We start from the raw sequence: 21401 nt of genomic DNA on the forward strand, positions 1-21401 counted from the left end.
AGGCTGTTGGGACCTTCAGTCCTCTCGTTGTCAGCAGCCTCCTTCCTCCTGCTTTCCAGTCTCAATTTCCAGCCTCTCATGACAAATCTTCTCCGGCATCAACAGCGTTCAGCTCACTGCACCACAGCACTGCGTGTATGGAACCGCTTCCACAGGTCACCACACCGTATGTCCTTCTGCAGCCAAATAGCCGGAGGATGCATCTGTAGGCAACCAAAATGCCTGTGCACACAGGCCCAAATCTATGTGATCTACCTGATGTTTGTGTGTGCTCCTAGCAGGAGTGACATGCCATCGTAGGATGGGGGATGCCTGCATTTTGGTCACATCATGGATCAGTTCGGGTCACACAAGAGGGAAAAAAGCCATGAGGCTATCAGAATAGTGAGCATCAGGACACGGGCAGGATGGTTATAGGCCTTGGGTCAGACAGCTCTGTTTTAACCCAACTTTTCAGCCTTTATTAGGCTGAATGAGATGAGCTTCAGGACGGGCCCCCAGCACGTTGAAGTGGAGAACAAATTACAAGACACTTTCTGCCAAGACAGACCAGTGCATTTGGATTTTGTTTTCGCTTATCATCTTCTGTTGTAACATAACACCATTTCAACTCCATCTGTGATTGCAGTGCTGGGAACACAATAGAAAACAGAACACTTGCAGCTAGAAGCATCTATCGGGTTTCAGCTTCTAAAAGTCCTCCCTGCAACCCACCCTGTCGTTACAGGAGCCAGAAATGGGAAAGGCAGATTGGGCAGGTGGCTATACCGTACGCTTTGGTGTATATTGATACACTTATTGCTGCCTACAACTACCTGAAAGGAAGGTGTGGGGAGCTGGGGGTCAGCCTCTTCTCACAGGTAACTAGTGACAGGACTAGAGGGAATGGCCTCAGGTTGCGCCAGGGGAGGTTTAGGTTGGAAATGAGGAGACATTTCTTCTCAGGAAGAGCAGTCAGGCACTGGGACGGGTTGCCCAGGGAGGTGGTGGAGTCACCGTCCCTGGGGGTGTTCAGGGAAAGGTTGGACTTGGTGCTTAGGGACATGGTTCAGTGGGTGACATTGGTGGTAGGGGGACGGTTGGACCAGGTGATCTTGGAGGTCTTTTCCAACCTTTATCTGCGATTGTATACTTCATGGCCAGTGCATACCTTTAAAGCACCATGACCACAGGGTGATTTCCCACTTAGGGCAGTCCAGCAGGGTCAACACCAGGTAGACCTGTGGATGCCAAGGGATGAACTGTGCGTTCGTGAAGACAGAGCTCAGGGGAACACGCTTAACGTGCTTTACACCGGGGCCATGCCAACCAGAGCACTGTCGGCAGCTACTTTCAGGCAGCAGCCGCTCCCCCAAACACTCGCACGAGCGTTTTCCATGCAGGCGCTACACCTTCCGCCTCGAAGAGCCCGCCGGCACGGCTTAGCCGACGGCTCCCCCAGGCGCTGAGCCCCCCACCTCAGGGCGGGCTCCGCCAGCACCCCAAAATTAACGCCCCCCCCCCCCCCCCAACGGCCCCCCCCGCTCCGCCAACCGCCGCCCCGCTGACGTCACCGAGCCGGATGGAAATAGCTCCCCGTCCCCCCAGCCTCCCGGATACAGCGCTCCCCATTGGTCGGCGCCCCCAGCCTATGGGCCGCGCCGCGCCGCGCTCTCCACCAATGGCCGTGCCGGCGGCGCCGCGCCCCTCCCCTGTCGCTAAGGGAGGGAAATACAGCGAGCGGGGCGCGGGCTGGCAGGTGCGCACGGCGCGCGCCGGGGCTGCAGCCGCGGGCGGGAACGGGGCTTTGCTCACCCCCCCCCCCCCCCCCCTTTTCCCGCCCAGCTCCCCGAGCACGGGAGGAGCCCGGCGGGCAGCGGCTGCTTCTTCCCGCCTCGCGCCATGAGGTAACCGCCGCGGGCACCGGCCGCCGTCCCGGGGCGGCACCGCAGCCGCTGTGGTGGAGAGGAGCCGCCGAGGGCTCCGAGGGCTTGAAGCCGTCTCGCCCTCAAGCCGCGATGGCAGCCCGTCCCCTGCCTGCCGCTGTCCCCGCTCCGTGTGTCTGCGGGGCGTCTCGGCGCCGTGCCCGTGGCGGTGGCGGTGCCCCCGCCGCCCGGGGCTGCTGAGGGGACGGTGACGGGGCGCGGCCGCAAAAGGCAGAGCCGGGGGTGAGGCGGAGGGGGCTCGGCGGCGGTTTGCGGCTGGCTGCGGTTTAAAACGAGGTGACCGACTCGGTGCGGTGCCGCTGCGCTTCCCCGATCGTCCCCGAATTGAGAGCGACGCTTACGTCACGGTTTTGCTGGGCAGCGAAACCTTTTTTTTTTTTTTTTTTTTAAATAATAAAAATTTCCACGCAACAAGAAGCATTATTACAGGAGGAGCTGTGAATACATGAGAGAGGCCCCGATAAAAGAAAAAAAAAATAAAAGAATACCTCACCCTTCCCCAAAACACACACACGGAGGAATCAGATCTGAGGTGCCTGCCTGTTTATGTCCTAGTGATATAATGAAGTTCGTATCAAGGTTTCTTTTTCTTCCAGAGAGGGGAGCCTGTAGTTAGAAATCCTCCCCCCCCACCCCCAGCATTTCTGTTTCCTCCTTCTCCTTACCTGTTTTCCCTGTCAGTGGAGGATGAGGATTGTGAAGTGTTGTTTCCCCTTCTGTTACTGCAGGACTTCTTGGATGATTCAGGAATGAGCATTGGGAACGTTCGGTGCTTTCCATGGGAGGAAGACGCAAGCCGGCAAGGCCCCGGTTCCCTGCCATCTTGAGCCTTTCCTGGTGATTTGCTGCAGCACAGATAAGTATAAAGCACTGAGGGACTGAAGTCACTGTTTAAACCTGACTTCATTTCAGTGTAAATGACCACATGAGACTGAGATCAGCAGAGAATCAGGGGTAAAAGAGCAGAGATGTTTAAGGTGCCTCTTCTAAAAGTATACTTCCGAGTATTTAGTGATTAATGAGGTTTTTAGAAAAGACTTCTCTCCCCATGTGTTTATGTTTACGTGTCCTAACAGAAGGTGACGCGTTATCTTACGTGCCAGATATGCTTTGGATGAATCTGTATCACCTTACTGATTTCAGGGGAGCTGTATTAATACGAGTTAGTGAAGAAACTAACCCATCTAAGTTTAAAATAATTGGAATAATATTCTCCATCTCTTTCAGTCAGATTTGTCCTTCATGTTACTTGTGTTTCATAATCCTATAGCTCTCCATTTCATCAGTACAAGACCAGGATTTCTATTGTAAAAAATGAGCAGGGAAAAAGAAGAAGAAAAAAAAACACCTCAAAAGGCAGTCTTTTTACTTTCCAATCTTTATTTTCATGCTTAAATAAATTTAGGGCACACACTCATCCTATTTTTTTAATGGGCAAATTTAACGTTGTTCTCTTACACTGATATTTTATAAAGCCAGAAGGTCTCAGAAGGAGAATGTGTTCAGTGCACCAGAACCCGTTAGGGTTTTGATAAAAGACACGATATCATGAGTAACATTACCACTTCTGTTATTCTTCTTATATAGTACTGACAAGATTGAATCACCATTTTTAGCTATTCTTCAGCAGAACTCGTAATCTATCAATGTGTCAGCTCAACAGCAGTTTTCTCTTCACACTAATGTGAACCAGAAGGTCCAGATATCACTGATTTTGACAATTTTATTATATCTGAGATTGCATATATTGCAGAATTTTGAAGAAAATGAATTATAGAACCTATTATGTTTTCCTAAAGATGTACAAGACATAAAACATGTCCTCTGAAACATTTTACACTCGTTTGTACAGGATCACATTCCTAAGTTAGGTGTTTCATAAGCATTAGGCTATAAGCACTCTAAAATAACAAGTGTAAGATCAAATGTGGGTCCCGTATCTTTTTAAATGTCTCACATTGCCCTCTGTGTTGTTACATAATGCATCATAAAGAAATACGTGCCTTCATTCTCTTTAAATCGCTCGGGCATGGATAGTGCTAAGCCTTTCTTCAAGTCCTTGTTATGCAAGTCCTTGCTACTGTTAATAGCTGTCAGCTCTGCGTGCTTACTTGAAAAACAAAGTAACTGCAGACTTTTTGTGAAGCTCACTGCATTTCTGGAGTTCACAATGAGTCAGTTCCAGGTGCTTTGCTCCCTTCCTCATCTATAAATTAAATTATTATTAACAAACAGGTTTTTCCCCATTAGAAGAAAGTCCCATTCATTCCACTGTATCACAACATAATCTGCTTTTTCTTTAGTTGCATCTATAAGCATATTACATTATGAGTGTCTGAATACACTTCTGCAGCGTCAAAACACAAGTGGAATAGACCAGAATAGAAGAATATTTTTGAAAGTCCGTCGAAAAATTCAGACATATAACTAAGTACTGAAAAAATACATAGGATAGTAAAAATCCATGACCAATTTAACAAAGTTAGAAGATACCAAATAATATTACTTAGTGCCTATATGGGTTATGTAAAGTAAAATCTGTGTTACACAGTACTAGCAGCATTCAAATGAAATTGATGAGACATCTGTAAAGAGCAGAAAGACTCATTTTTAAAGCTAGGATTTTTCGATGTTCTGTGTTTCTTTACTTGGGAAGTGGAATTTTCCTTGTCCTTTTGTAAAGGCATAAAATTAACAACAAGCACTGTAAAGAATTAGGTGCATTGCCTGGTATTTATTTTTTTTTACTCTATCAAGCACAGATCAGTTGTGGAAGAAAATCAGGAGAAACATAGCTGCGTTTGCCGATATCATAGAGATCTTTCCAAGTAGCCTCTCCTTTAACAAGGCCTCGGTTTTAAAGATACTGAAATAGGAATGTCTCAATATTCATAAAACCGACTGCATAAAGAAAAAATTTGCTCTCGGTTTATAGTTGTATAAGTAGGCAAGTAGTAATTCAGTGAAGTGTCACCAGAAAAGGAGGGTTCTGTTTCATATGCTGTTGATCTATTAATTTAACAATCCCATATTGCATTTTTACATTTTTTCCCTTTTGTTGCTCTTGGAAATTTGGGGTTCTAGATTATTTGCTTATTTCCCTTCTCCTAGTAGTAATCATTTTAAAAGATCCAGCTATGTTCTGTTCAGTTTTTGGTACAACACATGGAAAATGATATTTTTTATTCCTTTTGTAAACAGTAGGTTGGGGGAGAGGTCTGCACTATAAAATGGTGTACCTACAAAATTATACTCGAGTGGGAGATTAAATAAGAAAGAACAGAATAGCTGAGACAAGTCATTTGTCACAGATGTTCGTGCAGTTCTGTGTTTTGTTTTAAGCTGGATTCATCAAACATACTAAGGAGTAATTTATGTCTGATACAAAGTTTTCATCCAAGAAGACTAAGTAGGTTAAGTTTAAACTGTCGTTTGAAAATACAGTGAAATGCTACGGACACACACACAAGAAAGTAAATTGGAGAATGCTATTTTTGCGGTGTCTTAATTCAGTATTAAGAGGCAAAATGTATCAGAATTAAATTGCTGTAGAACATAGTTACTTTAGTTACAAAATGTTTTTTTATACCAAGCACAAATAATTTACCATAAATGTTTGAATTCTATAGATTATAAAGGGCACCTAATCATGAAATGTTGATGTGATCATGTCTGATGCTGGAGTGGCATATACTGCTTTTACAATATTTCATAAGTTTATAACATAAGTTTAGTAATTAAACTTAGAGAAAATGAACAAGACAAGCACTAGCATGTTTTTTTTTTTTCTCTTTTTTTGAGGTGGGTTGATTATCGTATTTAATAAAGTAGAACACAAATTAGAAGGCCCAGGACTCGGATTAGTTCAAAAAGGGAATTTTAAAAAATGAGTTTCAAACTCATTCTTAGTTCCTTATTAGTTGCTATCTCTTTTAATACAATTTTCCCTTTTGTAAGTTTCTTTCTCTCTTCCCTCATAAATTCTATGCTCCTGTCCCAAAAAGGAGAAATATAATGGCTACAATTAACTTCTGTTTATTGGAGCAAAATGATTATTTTTCCTCAAACAAAAATATACGCATTAATTTGCTATATTTCCAGCAATTTTTACATTTGTTATTTCTGAGAGTAAGGATACCCACTTTATGCAGCTTACTACAGTATAGTAGCTGTAATCTAGCGTTTTTCTGTTTTGTAATCAGATAGTCAGAATTGACAGCCTTTTTGCTTTTGAGTGCCTGAAAACTGACTTGGAAACACTATTTTTTATACAATAAATTTGACATTTCAGTGTGCACTTCCTTTTTTAGTTTTCTAAGTAAATGTTGACCAGACCGATTATCAGAAAAATGAAGGCTTACATAATCAAGCCATACATTTTTATACTCTTCTTTCCCTTCCCCCACTTTAGCCTTCATTTTTCTCTGAAAAATGAAATTTTTCGATTAGAAAATTACTATGGCATACTAATGATAGACACACTTTCATGAGACTGCATAACTAAGCTATTTGTATGAATTCAGTAAAAGAAGGCAGTAAACAAAATACTAAAACCTTGAGATAGCTAACCTTTAAAATTACAGTAATTATTAAATACAGCATTATCTAGTGTGATGTACCTGGCTGTGTGCCTTTGAGTCTTATTTCTTTGCTTGGAGAAACAGGGTACTTCTATTTATTCCTTAGTCAGAATAATAAAAATAAGAACATCCTACCCCATTTTTTTTACTCACCGTAAAGCTGATGCTCCTTCGTAAAAGCGCTGGTTTTAATATTCAGCTTTCAGAGGATGTTAACTGATTGCTGTGGAAATAGTATATAGCAAATGAATTGAAACTCTGTCCTGCTAAAATAATTACAAATTGAATTAATTACAAAGAATAATATTAAAATTTTATCTAAATATGTTAACATGAACTCCTGCCCATAGGTGGCAGTCAGCCTTCACAGTCGTAGGGATACCAAACTTTTGGTTCATGGTATTCATGCTTATGCTGAAATAAATTTGATGGGGTATGCGTATGTGCATGTACAGAATATTTAGATGTCCGTTCTGGGAGAGAGGGAAGGAAATAAAATGTTAAAATGGATTATTAATTAGGAGGAATCCTAATTACTATATATAAGCAAATTAAATTCCTGTTTCCTGGAGAAAAGATCCAAGTAAAAACACACACCTACAAGAAGCAGTAATAATTCAGAAACAAGCAGGTTCTCCTACAGACTGAGTAGAAAGGCAAGTATCTTGCCAGCCTTAGAGAGCGTGACCTCATCCTGTGCCCAGTCCTCTGAACGACATTTCTATTTCATAGTCCGTTGTCTGCAAATTGCAGAAGTGCTGCAGTGATGACATGCTGTCCTAGAAATCCCAGCAACAAGCTCCTGTAAGCATACAGCAACTACAGGAAAGGTGCTAGGAACGAGTGTATCCTTTCTGTCGTGGAGAGCCAGTCAACCTGCGGCCTGTGATTCTCTTTCTCTTCGCGGAGCTTCCATTGACACCCATGGCAGCACTGCACAAGGGGAAGATGCTGCCAAGGAGAGCAGAGATCCACTCAATTTTGCCCTCAGCTTTTTTAGGGCTTTATGTGGTTTATGAGGATTTCCTTTTGCAATATAACTAAGGAGGCACTTGGGACCCCACCAAAACTGGAGGGGATAGAAGGAGCTAATAAGGCCAAGTTGTCTCAGTCTAAAACAAACAGAGCTGGTGAAACTACATGTGACATACTAAGGCTATAGAGCTCTCGTGAGAAAAGAAGACTGAAAACTAAAATGCCTGAGTAGATAAAGTCATATTCTTTTTACTATTACAGCTATGCTGGGATTCTTTTCAGTTAAGATTAATCTAATTTTATGTCAAGGTAGTCCACTGTATACATTTAACTCAAGCCAGGAACTAGCATCTTACAAAATGGAAAATTTGAAAAATACACCATTATTTGTTGCTACAGGAATGCTGTATTGTGATGCAAGATTAAGGGCTCAGAATTGAACAGAATGGTGCAGCATTATTAAAACAGAAGGCCTAATTCTCCTTATGCAAGAGTAGCAACTACAAACATCGTTGTATAAGCCGAAGCAGTCAGTATGATTTCGTAGTCAAACAGGGTATTTCCACATACATGCAACCACTACATGACTAATTAGATACTTGCATATGCGCAGCCCCATTTGTTCCCCAACTATAATAATTATGAGAATTGCACTTCACGTTAATTTACACTCTTGTGTAACACAATTGAATGCAAGATAGCAGGTGGTGATAAACTGGCTGGTGGCAAATGTGTTAATTTGATATGCATTTGGAAAATCAAAGCTTTCAGACTCAGTTCTGATCTTGACATAGAAAAGGCTGGTGAAGACCTCCTCAGCCATAGGCTCTGATCCCAGCTGTTGTGGACAGCCATGTTGTACCATGCAAGTTATTTGCAGAGGTATCAAACTCCATCTTGAAAGTACCCTTGTCATAAGGTTGCTCCTAATTTCCATTCCTCTAAATGGTTAAAGATTTCTAATAACATGTAGTCAAAACCACCTGACACCCTCATGTTCTGTAAACCTCTTTGACTTCAGTTTAAATAGCCTTTCTCTCTCCCTAAGTAAAAAGTCCCTTCTAATCTGTCACCCCTTGAGCTTTCACAGATTACTTGCTTTTCATAGATTACTCCCAAAACCTACTCAGCCTTAGTTCTGCAAAAATAACTGTGCTATACTTGTCACAGAAGAGGATGCCTTTCCCCCAACCATTTTTCTAACCCTTCTTTGCACCTTTTCCACTTCAGTAAATCTTTTTTCAACATGCCGGATTAGAAGTATGCACAGTATTCCAGGTAAGATCTCGTCAGGGCCTTTCGTGGTGGCATTAACACCTTCCTAGCCCTGCTAGAAATACAGCAACTAATATTCTGATATGTTAACTTTTTTTATTCTTTGCAGAGCTGCATGCTACCAGTATCTCACAGGCCTTGAGGACTAAATGAGACACCTAGCTTACCTTTTTTTTATGGATGCTGATAGTAAAGTTCTTGTTACTCATTCTGAGTTTATGACCTTGACCTTTGCACTATTATAATGGTATTGCATGACAAGGGTGTCAAAAAGCTTTTTACAAGAAGGGTGTCATCAGTTTCATCCAAGCCCCAGGCTTCCTGTGAGTTTTCTGGCATGCCCAGATTTGCTCAGGAATCTCTACGCTTTGCACGACTATAGACGTGAGCTGGTACACGCACCTGATATGGTGCAGGGCTACAGATGAACCAGCTTGGCTCATGAAACAGAGTTCTCTTGAGTATTGCATTACCTCAGGCACATCACAGTATGTTATTCCAGGTAAGTTTTCAGAAAGCCGTACACTGCTTCTGACTTAGTGTCCTACACTGGCTCCACCTGACAGCTCTGAGAGCAAGAGACCAAATTCAGAAATATTTTTCCAGGATCAACAGAGATAGACTTAGTGTCACATTATATTGTTTCTATTGATCTAGTAGTTGAATCTCCAGTTTACAGGTTATGTCTGTAAGATTGAAGGGAGATCAGGATGTACAAGGGCTGAGTGGCACTCACAAATAACTTGTAAAAATAAGAATTAGATTATGCTGGAGGATTTGGGTTGTTGTGTTTCTGAAAGCTAAGTCACATTATGACTGTCTCTAATTAAACAAGCAAAAATCATTTTTTCTTGCCTCTCTTTGTCTTCCCATGGGACTTGCTGTATGAAATTTGTCTTGTGGCATTTTTTCGAGCAATTTTGTTTGATATATTTCTTTGCCTGCAGCACAGCTAAAAAACGTGACCAGTGGGGTTTATCTTTATAGTAAAAATACCATACCTGAGAGCTTTTGCTCAGTTTGGTATGTGCCAGGTTCCAGGATGTTGAATCAAGCCCATCATGTAAAATGAGTTTTGTGCCCTTTGTTACATGAAATTTCAGTCCTCCTTTGTGCTAACAGTATCCCAGCTTCGTGTCATCAGCTGATCGTACGCTTAATTCCTAGGTTAAGGTACTCAGTGAAAATAATTAATACAATCTGTCTGGGATTGTTCTGTAAGTAAGTCCACTAGTAACCTTTCCTTAGCCTGAGAGTTCTTCTTCAAAACAACTTCACAGGCTTATAGTCAGAGTTTATTTAGTAATTGCTGTCTTCCTTAGCTTAATTCTGTTTTGTTTTTGTTTTGTTTGTTTGTTTTTCAAGTAGTGTACTAGCAAATATTTTCCTGAATTCCAGTAAGATGAGGCTTACTCATTTCCTTGATTTAGAAAAGTAATGTGTTTTTTTTTGTTGGTTGGTTTGATGTTTTTTTTAAAATTTATTTATTTTTTATGTGTTGCTATTGTGGCATAATCTACTCTTAGGAAAGCTTTATGGCATTTTTCTTATTTTCCATTTATTCAATTTTATCCTATGCTTCCTTGCGTCTGATTTCTTGATGGGTGGTCCCATTTTTTTCCAATATTTTAATCAGCAGCTCTGATTATTTTTAAAATCCTATTTAAGTTGGCTGCTTTTCTGCTTGGATCCAAAGACCAATCTACAGGTTTTCCCACCCAGGAATTAAGAAAGTGGGAACGGAACTAATTTTTTTGTCATTTCACCTCCATGTAAATGATTCACAGAGATGTTGGTGAAATAATGGATTTTCCTGGAGTTTTTAGAATGTAACCGAGAAGGCCACAAAAGTTAGAGCCTCTAAATAGTGCAATTTGCTATTCCAGGATTTTTGCACTTCTAGTCTAGCTGAGGGCTGATCATATCCTGACAATTTTGTAGTCTTAAAAAGAAAGTGAGCCGAGCTAAACAACTTCAGTAAAGTTGCTTCAAGTTAAAAGACAAATTCTAAAAACCTCAAGTTACATCCAAATGAAGAAAACAAGAAAAAAAGTTCTTATCTGGCAGGCCATACATGTAAAAACAGCATTAAGTGTATCAAAGGATGAATTTGAGGAAACTCTTGCTGGCTAACATGGCACAAATTTTTATCTGTGGCTCTAGAGAAAGGTACAGGTAAGTACAGAGCATCATGCCTGATGACTAGGCTAGGTGAAGTAGTTCAAGAATAAAATTAGTGAACAAATGGGTAAGTGTGACTTAGGGAAAGAAACAGGCAGCTTCTGCTAAGGGAAAGGGTGCCCCACAAGTCCCTCTGTATGGGGAGAGGAGATCTGCTTGAAACACCTGCAAGGAGTTGACAAAAGATGTTCAGCACCTTTTACCGAAGAGTCTCAAAGAAATTAGGCCACGTGAGCGAGGAGGCCGGTTCTCACATGCATAAGTCCCACATGAAAAGATAGGAAGTGAAGAACAGCAGCGATTGCTCGCTTTCCGTGCTGATGGGAGATTAATGGTGGAGTTCCTGATTGCTATTACACAGCATACTCAGATACGTTCTGGAAAGGGGCATGAATAAAACTTGCGAAGTTTACTGTCTACATGAAGGTGGGAGGAAGGAAGGCATCATGAATCGTAGTGCCTGAGCAACCATGAACCTCGGCGTAAATAACGGCAGCATGATACCCATGGGGAGATGATGGCTTCTCGGCTGGCTGATACCACTCGGGAACAGTGTTGTGGGGCTGTAATAGATGCTTCCCTGAAAACATCAGTGTTATGCTTAGAAGTGGTCAAAAAAACAAGCAAAATGTTAGGATTTGCAAAGAAAGGGATGGGGAACAAAATTAAAGAAACAGACAAAACAGCAACAACAACGAAAAAACAACACATGATTATGGTGCTACGTAAAACTTTTCTAACACTTTCAAATCACTGAGTTTCTTCACCATGCCTGCCTTTAGCAAAAATGCGTAGCAGTGGGCATGTTTAAGAAGATAGCAAAATCAAAACTAGAAAGCAGATAACAGATGAACAAACAAAACCCACTGTGCTAGAAGAAAACACATCTTTGCTTCACATGCTTCTCCCAGCTTTCAGAAAGGCTGAGAGGAACCGATGCAAGACAGCAGCTGGGGCACTACCAAGAGCATGCTAAGTAGTGATGAGGACAAGTATGCAGAACTGTCTGTTTATGCTCTGACCCTTATTTGCACCTGTCTTCCCCTCTATTATCCTTCTAGATCACATCTATTAATAATTGTAAAGCTGTTGTTGCAATGGCACGCTGAAAATCGTTAGTCAGCAGGAGAGAGCGTTATCACCAGAACTGTGACATGCACATGCAAAACACTGGGTAAAAGATGTGGCGGCAGACTGTTGACATGGTTTCCTAGATGAGGCAATCAGGAGTACCTTGATGATCAGGGTTAGTTAGTCCTGTGATTAATGACCCTCATGAACAGTATCAGCTGGACTGGTGAAATCTGCTAACAGCACATGAGGTGTGAGTTGCTGTCAGAACAGAAGAGGACTCAACTGTCCATTGTAAGTGGACAGCTGTGTAATAAAAGCAGGTAAACGTGTATTTAAAAAGCATGTCAGCACAATAGGGAACTAGTAAGTGTTTCAGCTACAGATGGGAGATCACAAGCTGGACTCTACAACATGGACATGAGTGTCTGAGAAGGTCATGGGATGACCCATAGGCCACTGGTGTGATGCAGCTGGGAAAGAAGCAAATACAGGTCTTGGTTATAACAAATGAGGGGTTTCCAGTAAAGCCACAGCTTTCCTGACCACATCTCATCTGCAGCAGCATCTTGTTCTGGTCACCTGTGCTCAGGAAACGTGAAACGGCCAAAAGTAGAAAGAGCTGTTCAGGACAACATGGAGCTTGTTTTCTGAGAACTGTTAAAAAGGATTACGTTCATTAACCTAGTAAAAGAAAGACAGAGAGGGGATGGTTTTAAAAAAATGTGTGAAAGAAGTAAACAAAGATGGGAAAAGAGCTAGTTGCTACTCAAGCGGCATAACAATGAGTAAAATTGAAACTAGGTGGGTTTTAGTTCTGTGAGTAAGGTCGCTCTAAGAACAGCTTCTCAATAGGAATAATGTTCACAGAAACTGCATTTAAATCAAGACTGAGTCCTCTTAGGCCTAGTGAACAGGATTATTTGACCTGGTTGCCTGCCCCAGTAGAGCTTTGAGATGATCTACCTATTCTTTTTCTGTTCTATTTAGGGCTGCATTACAAATTCCCCTTGCCCCAAAGAGCTCTCCTTCTCTGACTCCCACAGCTTTTCTTTCCCGTGCCGCTCAGGTACCTGTGGAAAACAGGCCATCAAGAAAGCAGATCCTTCACAAGACACGAAGAGTGATTGTGGAACTGGTGTTCTGCCAACAGGTCTGCCATGTGTATGATGAATGCTAACATTTTTCACCACTGTAAGGCAGCAGCAAGCATTTTTAAGCACAATGATCAATTTTGTTCTCTAGCATCTAGTTGAACATCAGTAAATACGTTATTAAGAGGCTTGACAGTGTGCTCCTTTGCAATCAAGGCCAAGATGTAGCCAGATACTCATCTTAATCTCTCCAGGCACATTTCTAATGAATTTTTACAGTGCCTGGAACAAAGGTCCCTGGTTTGAAGGGGGACACCTGGATGATAAAAGCAAATTAGAATAAATAATACATTATGTTTATGATGGCAAATTGTCATCTGAAGACAGTGGTAAAAGCTTGTAGTATAGGCTACTGCTAGAATCCTATTAACAAAATTGCTTGCTTTAAATCACTCTCAAGGCTTAAGGTAGGGCATTCTCTTGTAGGCAGTGCTTTCTCTTGAATATTTGTATTTAACTCCCTATTTATGTTCTAGCAAGAAACTACTCAATACTGAGAGAAACTGTATGTTGAAATAACTCCATTGTATTGCACTATTTTTGTTATCATTCCATCCCATAAAGTGACAGATAAACTTCCACTTGTACTCAGCAGAAATATAGGACAAGACTTTATACCTGCTGCAGAGTTGCATCCAGGGAGGAAGGAAATACTAACTTAGGATGTCTGCCGTCTCCTTGACTACTCAGTCCTCTACTTCTCTGAGGGATCAGTCTATACTTCTACAATGTCAACTTTCTGATCTTCTGTTTGCTGAAGTACCTTTGACAGGAGTAAGATTATCCCCGTTTTTATTTTTGTGATTCTTTTGAGTTTCTTACAGAACCTGAGTAGTTCACTGAGTTCTACCATATATGAAGGTCAAACACAGCAACGTATGCTACAGAAATGGATTTTAGTTTTCATTGAAATTCACATTTCTAGTCAACCTCAGTTCACTACTAAAGCATTTTGGTTTCCTTTGTTACCTAGATTTTCTTGTTCTTTTTAAATGATTGAAGCGTTGGTGGAATCCTGGCCTCATTGCAGCGCTGCAAAACGTGCAGACAGCCACGCTGAAGAGGGCCGAAGTTGTTTGAAGCTCAAATGAAAGCAGTTTGGGTAGCATAGTTGGCTTACTGCAGCCTTCTCAACTGTGTACTTCAGAAAGCTGTGTAACCAATATGGAAAAAAACAAACCAAAATAAAAAAAGCCCCACATTTGTCACCTTGTACAATGTAACCACAAAGCTTTTGGTTAATAATAAAAAAGACTGAATTAAGAATTTTAATGTCTTGCCTTTTTTTTTTAATTCTGTACTTAATTTAACTGATAATTGACTCTTACATCCATGAAAATCATACACATATGATTCTGAAAAAAAATGGGTGCAACAGTTTTGCAGACAATTATCTACTATTTCACATGCTCCAAATAGCTCGTGAATGGCAGACCAAGGAAATCTGAGTTAGATGGCATGAAAACTAACTGCATTAAGGTATTTATCAGGAATGCCTGAAGCAACATATGATGGACTAATTTCCAATAAATCATGTTATCAGGTATGAAGTAAATTCTCCATAAATTAATTAGTACAGTCTTTAGAGATTCATCTTCAATGTATAGATTATTTTCCTTTTTTAAGGAGACATCAGCATGCAAAGCCTTTATTACTGCAATAACATGGCAAAAAATATAAGGAATCAGTTAAGCGACTGCAGTCACGGTGCATTCATAAAGGTGCTAATATAACAAGTCTATTTCTGCAGCAGATACCCCAAAAAGCCCATCTTCTGCATCGTAAATCCAGGCAGGGATCAAACAGGACATCGGATGTTTGAGAATGAAGTGATATGAAGAACACAAGGAATGGGGGTTCCTGTGGTGCCTGCGTCTTCTACCATCCTTTTCCTTTCCGAGGGGTCTCAGAGAAGCACAGAGCAGAGCAGGACTCGTGTCACCCCACCCCGGCGCAATGACCAAGGGTGGACCAACCATGTTGAGCGCCTACAGCACTGCTTAACTTCCAGTTGGGCTCTGCAATCTGAAAGAGAAATGCCCCCAACCCTCCCCTTCTGCCAGGGAGCATAATGAAACTCCCACCGCAGTCTGCAAGGTCTGGAGGCCTGGTTTGAAGGGTGCCACTTTGGAGCTTTGGGGCATGGTCATAGAGATAAAAGTGGAGAGTGGAAGAGTACAGTAATCTTCAGGATGTGTGGCATCATTATCCTCAGAAACTGCATCAGCCTGTTACAGTAGCTCCTACCATGTTTGATTTGAACTTGAGCTATACCTTTTTTAGGGTAGAGAAACATTTTCGAAATTGCCTGAACATCACAGCATTTTTAAAAGGTATAATTTTCAGCTCTTCCGTTGAATTCCTTTTGGGCAAGTCAGTAGCTCACTTTCCCCTGATGTATTTGTCTGTGTCAGAGGGATAACTGTATTTGCCTGCTATCATGAAATGCTGGAGGGTCCTGCAATTTATGTAGTTTCCAATTGCACTTTATCTTGATGGAGAACCGTATTCTCAGATACAAATATATTAATTTCCCTCCTGGAGAAGGAGGTTTTCAGGACATAAAAGCCTATTCCTAATCAGGCAGGGAAATGGGGGCAGTATGGCATATCCAAAGCAAGATAAAATACTTGCATTTTTAATATAAGATGCACATGTAAGTGTGTTGATTTAGCTTTTTGGAGGACAGTGAAATGTGAAAAGGGGTAATATTATATGTCTTAAATTATATGAAATTCTAATTAAACAACAATAGACCTACTCTTGCACATCTCAAAGTACATTGCCTACTAGAGCACCTGTACAACTTCTTGGGGAGATCTTTATGTTAGCAACTACGTACGATAGAGGTAGTTCTGCAATGGAAGTTTTCCTCTATTAGATTTTTCTAGAGCTTTGTACTTCATTGTGTAGTGGGGAAAGAAGCAAATACATCAGTGTCTTGTCGGATACATAGTGCTGCATTGCATGTAGCATTGGCCAAATAAAGTGGTTTATGATGCCATTTGCTTTCCCCCCTGCTGGGTTCTTACACATGTGCTGAATGAAGAACAGGTTTCATCAGTTTGTAGCATTGCTGACCATGTCACAGAGGAAGAGCTTCGTAATCAACAAGAATTAGATCCATCCTGCTGGGTACAGATACAGGGATTTAAGAAGAGGCCAGGTCCACCTAGAGCCAGGACTCATCTGCCGGGGGTTGCTCAAAGACAAGGACTTTCCAAGGACTTTCTCTGAAACCAGATCTCATCTGGCACAGCTGGGGACCAGACCGACACCTGAATCCTCCACACTCCCCCACACCTGCAAGCTTTCTGGGTTGCCAAAACCAACACATTGGTGAAATGCTTTTTGGATGAATAGCATAGCAGCGAGAATTACCTCCCAGACTAACCACTGTCTGTTGGAAATCCCAACAGATGCATCCTTGTTCGCAGTAACAGTTCTTGTATTGCCCTCATTTTTTAACATATTAATCCAAGGCTACTGCTAAAATCTGTTAGTACAGATCTGCTAACAAAAAACTTTGCATTCACCTCACTTGTCTTTAAGCATCTACAGCACATGCCTCTTGTCTGAAATCCCATTTGTGTGAGAGAAAGAGGCACTTCTATATCACAGGTCATCTCAGTCTGAACTAGCGACCTGAAGCAGGTCGCGTTAGTTGTGCTCCGGAAAGCCCATTTTGTCCATTGACTAAAGGCAGGCTGCACAATTTGTTCAGGTTACGAGTGTTTTGATGTGATACAGTGCAGGAAGATTTTTTTCATTTAATGGTCTAATTCTGTCTCATTTGCACCCAGTTCCTTCTCACTATCAACAATGGAGCTGCACAAGCATACTTAAAGACAAGTTTTGGTTCATTATCTCAGTATGTTAATGAACTCTGATCTTTTCCTGTATCATATGCCCAAATGCTGGTTTTGGGGATGAATACAAACCTGTCTTATTCATCAGATCTGATTTAACACCAGGGATACAAGAAGGCTTTCACTGGGTGCAGAACATATTTTATTCATTTCATAGATTTTATTTTACATGTCAAAGAAGTATTTGTTTTGATGGAATCTCAAAGCTTGTGGAAAAAGAAGCGTTGCCACATGCATGTCTTTCCAGAAAGCAAGCAAACAAACCAAAGAGCCAAGGTCTCCAGCATGGTGACAGCAGCAGAATTAGGCCACTTCGCACAGGCAGAGAACACAGCCTAAGCTGCTGTAGCTGTATCTTTACAGATGAAAAGCAAAGGCAACATTTCCAGGATTTGGTCTGAAAAAGGCTCTCTACTCATCTGTGCACTTACTAGCAGCACCTGAAGGCTGGGGCAAGTTTCATCTCCTGGTGACATGAATTAAATACCCTTTTATTTCCCCCTGTGGCTTGGCCCCCCTTATTTTAGAGCTGTTGTATAACTTCTACAGAGAAGGGGAAGAGCATTTGTTTTCTCAGTTGCTCACACACAACAGTCCCTACTTTATATGCAAGAAAACAGGGTAAGCCTAGAAGAAACAAGAACAAGGGGAAAGCAAGCAACATTAACTGAAAATGAACAGGACAGTCCTTAGGAGGATAATTTGCTCCTTTTAAATCTGGTGCCCGCATTAAAATTTCTCCCCACAGCACGTGCATGACTGATACTTACTCAGCTGATAGCACAAACCAACAGCAACCCTGGCACCAATGCAGAGGCAATATTTACAAAAGGATGAACTATTTTCGAACAATGTCTCCAATGTACTAAGCACAAACAGGCTTTTCTTCAGCAGCAAGCATGCATGCTGTCTCGTTCCAATGATTTTGTTCATGTACAAATGTGTTCATTGTGGACAATGCAAGGAAAATGTCATTCTCTATTTATATCCGAGTTTCCCTTTGTCCTCTTTACAGCATCTCAGGGCAGCGATGCAGAGCAGAGCCTTGCTCTAAGCTCCTGCTATTTTCCTCCCCATCTTCCGAATCTCTATCAGCGCAGAGCAACAGAGAGTTAAAAGGCTCTCTACAGCAGTTTTTTTCCAAGGCACAAAGATTGGTCTCTCTCCCTCCACTTCCCAGCAGAGAAGATCTAAGTCCTGCCTCTTGCTCCATCACTCAGAGTACATAATGGCCTTGGCAGCGGAGGATGTGGTGGTAGCAGCATTTTGAGCTGCGTAAGTGGATGCACCTGGCACATCAGCGTGAATAGGCTATGTTAAGGCAATTCTCCCACAGTAATGTATGAAACCATCCACTTCATGAGCAGCCTCTCGTGATAAAGGCTGCCTTTCTGTTGACTTGGATAAGTTCCCCACTATGGTCAAAACAGAATAATGGAAGACTTTGAAAGAAGAGCCCTTGCACTGAAAATAATTAATCTTGCAGTGGAGGAGCAGAGAGAAAGATTTAGTGACACTTGAAAACAAAAAACAAAACCCCAAGTCCTGTGACTAAACTAAAGCCTGGGTGCAGGCTCGTGCTTTATTTCAGTTTTGTGGAACAAATAATCAATCCTGAAAGAAGCATTCTTGATCAGGTTGGCCATCTTTTTGAGTAGAAATTGGGAACTTTATTTTAAAGGACATTTTAGGGAAACACTGTTTTGCCTTTCCAGTATCGTGTGTTATTCTCTAAGGTGGAAATTTCCACTGCTCTCAAGTGAAGCATTCCACTGTGATAAGCTTCGGTTTATTGGCAAACTGATAAGCATCATTTTAGTACATTTAAGTACATCTTAAAGAAATCAGTTGATAGTTCTTGCTTCTAGAATTAAAATTGCTTTCAATTGGAAGCTCAACCTTAAGCAGAGTTTGTCTTTAATAGATTTCTGCAATCTTTCCAACTACATGTATACAAAGAAAATATTCATACGTGCCTCAGATGCAACAGTGAAATGAATGTAACACAATCCACATGTTCTAAGAAATTGAAAACCTCACATTTCTAAAGAAAGGATATGAGACTGTTTGCCAGCGTGAGTCTCCTGAGGCATGCACGCTCACTTGAATGGATCTCCCCGTAAAGAACATCCTTTATGCACAAGACTCATATCCAAGTCATTGTCAAACATCAAAACATGCCCTAATCTTTATGGACTTTCTCAAAAATTCTCTCTGTTTTCCCAAGTAAAATATCTCAATCAGGTTGAAGCAATTTTGTTCTCTGAAAGAAAAGTTTATTTGAGAACCAAAGAATATCACTAAATGATTTTTTTAAATGATAATGCATTTTAGATAAAGGTTATATGTAGCACCACGTAAATGAACACTTCTTGTAATTCATATTTCCAATAATGCATGATTTCATATGCTTTAGCACATAAAAGATTAGATAGCTTTAAAATTAGAGCAGTCAAACTTTTAGCACAGCATGAGATGAAGATAAGGAGTATTCAGTCATTGAAAACATCTTTCCTTCATCACTTTCTCATCCTTAAAGAATTTAAGATTTGCAATTGAGCAATTCTTAACTACTGCACAAAAATAACTTCTATGAGCTGGAAAACATTTTAAGATCTTTCGACTTTAGGGTATAGAGATAAACTGTCATGCGAAGGCATGCCTCATCATTCCCATGAATTGATGGCTGACAAAAGTTTGTAATTCTGACATTTTGACGGATGATTAAAATCCCTAAGTGACTGAAAGCTATGCATAACCCTCAAGATTAAATGATCATCCCTTAATGGACCTTGCTATACATGCAATATATATGATTTCAACAGTTAGCTGGAAGCAGTCATTCATTCTCATTTTTTACTTTACTTACTCTCAGTAGTTTTTAGAGAGGAGGGTCTCCCAGCGTTAATACTAGCATCTCTAAATAAGGATATTATTGAAATTCAAATAATTTGTTTGTAATATAGTTTATTATTTTTACAGATATTCCTAACACCGCTTCATTACAATATTGCAGATAGGCAAGCAGCTGATAAGTCCCTCCCCTTTCAGGTAATGAAAAACCTTTGGAAGTGTTTTAGTATGATTTGAGGCTCCAGTGAGCAAAGGGGAAAATATGCTCTTTTCAGCAAAGTTTCAAAAACTGTTTTCTCAATTTACAAAGAGCTTCACTATGTACTTGTCAATACAGAAGACCTTTCCTGCCAAGATGTATCATTTCATCTAAGGGCAAGTCTTGGAAACTACAACTCAGCAAGTTCTCTTAATCAGATGATATACAATGAATGATTATAGCTAACGATATTGTATGCTTTTGTTGTTTTCCAGCAATTGGTATTACTCTTTCTTATAATTTCACATTTCTTAGGAATAAAAAAAGTTTAACTTCTGTTGTTGGAAGCTGTGCTAGGATTATTTTCACAATCTGCTCAATTTGTCTGCTCTTACATCTGACAATCCACCATAAGCAATTTAGAAACATTTTCTGCACAAGCTACATTAAGCCTCATGGCAATTATTGCTGTCTTGACTGATCCATTCAAAACCATTTCTCCACTTAATCCAAAAGCCCAAAGCTCTTTCTGTTTAGGCTGTATATCTTGCTGTGTGGAAGGCATGTTACCACTGTGGTCACGATCACAATCCACATACAGGTGAAACTTGATTGATTAAGATTATATCAACTCAATCTTGGGTTATAATCACTCTGTTTATTTCCCCTTTCTGCTGGGTCAGTAGACCTCAAATACTGTGCTAGATTTACAGGTAGTATTGAGCCTATTATAAGAGCATGTGATCACCATTTTAAAATACCAAAATATCAGGTATCACATGATCTTCACTGCAGCTCTTCTTGGTTGACCACCTCTAGTCCGGGCATGCATTTAAAATTCCTTTCTTTACATTTTGGTGATGGTTCAATTCGGAAAGAAGTTTAGGACCTTCTTGATTTAAAGGTACTGTATGGGTGTAACACCTGAAATAAGAAGATAAGTTGGGAAATAAGAGAGACTTCAGCAAAGGCAGCTGATGTTCAGCATCTCAGAAATCCTGCTGGGAGAGTGAATACTTAGCACTTTTCTTACTTGCAACCAGATCTGTGTTTTGCTCTGGACAGATGCTTCAGTTTTCAGGCTGTAGTGTCAGCTCGGTGTCCGAGGCAGTCTGTTCCCTGCCTTTAAGAATCTGCTTCTCAACCTCTACCCACCCAATACTCCTTCAACCTAGAGAGACCTTCCCTTTTTGCAATCCTACTCCACTGCCCTAGAGCTCCTCTTCTACAACAAACTCAGCTGCTCATAATATCCTGGTTTGACACCATCTCTGCACACCACAGAGTCTGTAAGGTTTCTCAGGAGTTTGCAGGCCTAA

The 21401-nt window shown here is 41.0% G+C and overlaps 1 long non-coding RNA gene across 4 annotated transcripts in view; it reads left to right on the forward strand.

Moving 5' to 3' along the window:
• The first annotated feature begins 1585 nt into the window (after positions 1 to 1585).
• The window catches only part of LOC308192902, a 43442-nt gene continuing 23626 nt past the window's right edge, over positions 1586 to 21401 (forward strand). The window contains exons 1-3 of one of the 4 annotated variants that reach the window (XR_013949195.1): positions 1586 to 2457; positions 2654 to 8758; positions 8865 to 20081. This is a non-coding gene — a long non-coding RNA (uncharacterized lncRNA). Of the gene's footprint in view, positions 2458 to 2653; positions 20082 to 21401 lie in introns of all 4 variants that reach the window. The other 3 variants (XR_013949196.1, XR_013949197.1, XR_013949198.1) reach the window with 3 other exon arrangements.

The sequence above is a fragment of the Anser brachyrhynchus genome (genome assembly GCF_964034855.1).
Source record: "Anser brachyrhynchus genome assembly, chromosome: 3".
Taxonomy (NCBI): domain Eukaryota; kingdom Metazoa; phylum Chordata; class Aves; order Anseriformes; family Anatidae; genus Anser; species Anser brachyrhynchus.